Below are 3,140 nucleotides of genomic sequence, written 5' to 3' on the forward strand. Positions count from 1 at the left end.
CCTGCTCTTGCTGAAATGTATTGCTTACCACTTAAATATTGCATTTGTTGCAAAATATGTTTGCCAACTTTCCCTGGCCTACATTGACTGTGACCTATTTATATTGTTATTTATAACCAAGAGGAAACTGACTTTTCTGAAAGCCTTAATTGAAATAATTTGTACCGTTAGTCTTGTAATTAGTAATCTTAGTAATCTGAAACTAAGTGATCTTAGAGTGCACTATGGTTGTTCTGTCTTTACTTTATGTTCGTTTTATGTTTGGATTTTCTGCCACCTAGTGGTGGATTTGTTTACATTTGTAAATGTCTTCACTTAGCAGTAAGGGGTAATTTCCGATTGGTTGGAAAGCACTTCCTGTATAAGGTCAAAGTGCATCCTCCATTTTGTAGAGGAGAATTCTAATTGTTTACATGGGCATCGCAGAAACATCCAGAAACTTTGTTGCTTTGGCAAGCATTGTCTGTGAGTATTCGTTAAATATAGATATTAATCTTAGAAGATATTTTTTCTTGTAGTTTGTAGTGTTTCTTTAGAAGTGAGTATTTTGTTATAGATTAGCAAGCGCTGTGTACATAAACCGTTCCCGCTTCCTGAGTCTGCAAGTGTCCCTTTTATATGTATATATGCGTGTATATGCAACTAGATATTGTTTGTTAAACGTGAGGTACGACAGTATTTTTGTAATTTATATCTTGTTAAATATACTATAATTCTATTTGATAGCTACTGTATCAGGTCTGCGTTTAGTACGTGTTCTGCATACAAGACGTATTGACCTGCCAGTTTTCTGTGATGCTATATTTAGCATAGCTATGTTTTATTGTATGTAAACTGTTTATTTACATTGCAATTAAGACTCTCTTTTCTTTTATTTGTAGTTTCACCACTCTTTTATTTTTCTATTCATTGGAAACTGTACCAACCCAGTTATTTGCCACATGATTCACTGGGGCATAATCTGTGCAGCAATAAATATTGGAACACAAGTACAGACTGTTTCTTATGCAAAAGAAGAGGTTTAGCTGCCTGTTGAATTGTACAACGTCATGTGCAAGGAGAACAGAACAATGGTCATATTTTGTGTATGGCTAAAAGAGAAAAACAACTAATGCACTGAAAGAAGGTGAAAACAATTAAGAATGCTATCAAAAATCATATGACCTTATGTTTTTACAGAAAATAGAATAATGCAAGGGGTTTCAGAAGAAGAGAGGAGGAAAAGAATGAACATTTGAAATAAAGTGCAAAAATGTATACCACCCTGTAACCCTGTCACTATAAGCTCTTATCACACTTATCAGCACCCTGTTCCCTGTACTGTCTTCATTCATCAATAGCAAGAGAGGTTCTGTGACAAACATTTGCAGGCGATAATTATGAACTACCAGAACTTTCACGTTAAATCCCTGTAACTTTATTAAACTAATCTTAAACTTTGCTAATTTATCCAAAATTATTTTATTCTGATCAGAACAGTCCATGCATTTTCTTAGCCCCTTCCAACAATTCAGTATTGCTGTAATGAAATTAACAAGTTATACATTATAAACCCAAATTCTATAAATAATAAGACTTATTATTAGGCATTACTCATTTCCCAAAATTAATTTGAGTGCATAGTAACCAAGCTCCTTTCATTTACGATGTTATTTCTGGTCATAATTTTGATTTCCGTTGCCTTACTGAGACTTGACAACAGCCAAATAGATTTTTGTCACTGAATCTAGCTACTCCCCCGGGTTATGTGTACATCACCAAAGTGTGCACTAAAAGCCGTGGTGGTGGTCTTACTGTGCTGTATTGTGCTAACTTCAATGTACAAGTTGTGCCTGTTAATTTTCAATGTCTAGTGTTTAAACTACTCAGCCCACTCAGTTTGTGCTTATATACCATTCCCTTAAAGCATCTACTGTATTCATTTCTGAATTATCTGAACTTTTGACATCAATCTGCTCTTCGTGTCCAGCTATTGTGTTGTTAGGTTATCTAAATATTACTTCTTCCAGTTTTATTCCTCCCATAGTGTAATTATAGTAGACATTTTTGTTACCTGAATGTAATACCTTGTACATGTCCACATTTAATGTCATCTTCCAGGTGTCAGCCCACAACTGAATATTATCTAAGTCTCTTTGAATAACCTGTGCTGCCGAGAATGTATCTGCTGAGCCACCTATTTTAGTATCATCTGCAAATTTGACACGTTTGCTAACTATCCCAGGGTCCAGATCATTAATATAGATTAGAAATAACACAGGCCCTAATATTGATCCCTGTGGAACTCCACTAACAACATCACTACACATAGAAGCAACTCTTCTTAAGAAGAAACAACATAAGAAAGTTTACAAACGAGAGGAGGCCATTCGACCAGGGCCGTAGCCAGGGTTTAGAAATTAGTGAGGTCCAGATTTTTTATTATTTTAATAGAGCTTATTTATGGCAATTCATACCAAAATTACATCTAAACACAACCAAAGTTATACACTACAGTCACACAAACGTATTATCTATAATAAAGTACATACAGAGGGACCTGTTGGCAAAAATACTTTTATTAAAGTTGCACAATCTCTTCTTGTGTGTGTGTGTGTGTGTGTGTGTGTGTGTGTGTGTGTGTCTGTCTGTTTTGTTACAGAGAGGGAGACAGAGAAGAGAGAGATAGTAAAAAAGAAAGAGAGAGAGAGTCAGGAGAAGATAAGATCAAAAGAGCTATTAAACTATTTTGAAAAGCACTATTTGATTACATCAGTTTGCATATTCTCTTATGTAAAAACTGAGATTATATTATGCACTAACTATGTAAAGTGACAATACAGATGCAAGGAGATACACAGCATTATGCAGATACTATAGTGTTAGCCATAATGTGCATTAATGTCAGTGCAACTTATATACAGTTTGGAACAAAAACTTGCTAGCCTTGCTTGAGTCCTTAACTTTAACTGTTACTATTTAAAATATATGAAATGTTGCATACTGTATCAACATTGATGCTGCAGTTAATGAACACTTCTTAGAAATAACAGGGTTGCCTACTTAGTTTGGGTACCTGGCTGTAGTGAGATTTTGATGCCATGGGCTTAATCATGCGAACGAGCAGTTGTGCAATTAATCACAGTCCCCTCATCTCCATT

The 3,140-nt window shown here is 35.0% G+C and overlaps 1 long non-coding RNA gene across 1 annotated transcript; it reads left to right on the forward strand.

The window, feature by feature from the left end:
• Positions 1–381: 381 nt before the first annotated feature.
• LOC136719175 (uncharacterized) lies at positions 382–2,578 on the forward strand. The gene is made up of 2 exons (XR_010805369.1): positions 382–465; positions 882–2,578. It is a non-coding gene; the product is annotated as an uncharacterized LOC136719175 (long non-coding RNA).
• The last annotated feature ends 562 nt before the right edge of the window (positions 2,579–3,140 follow it).

This window comes from Amia ocellicauda, chromosome 23, assembly GCF_036373705.1.
Source record: "Amia ocellicauda isolate fAmiCal2 chromosome 23, fAmiCal2.hap1, whole genome shotgun sequence".
NCBI classification, from domain to species: Eukaryota; Metazoa; Chordata; class Actinopteri; order Amiiformes; family Amiidae; genus Amia; species Amia ocellicauda.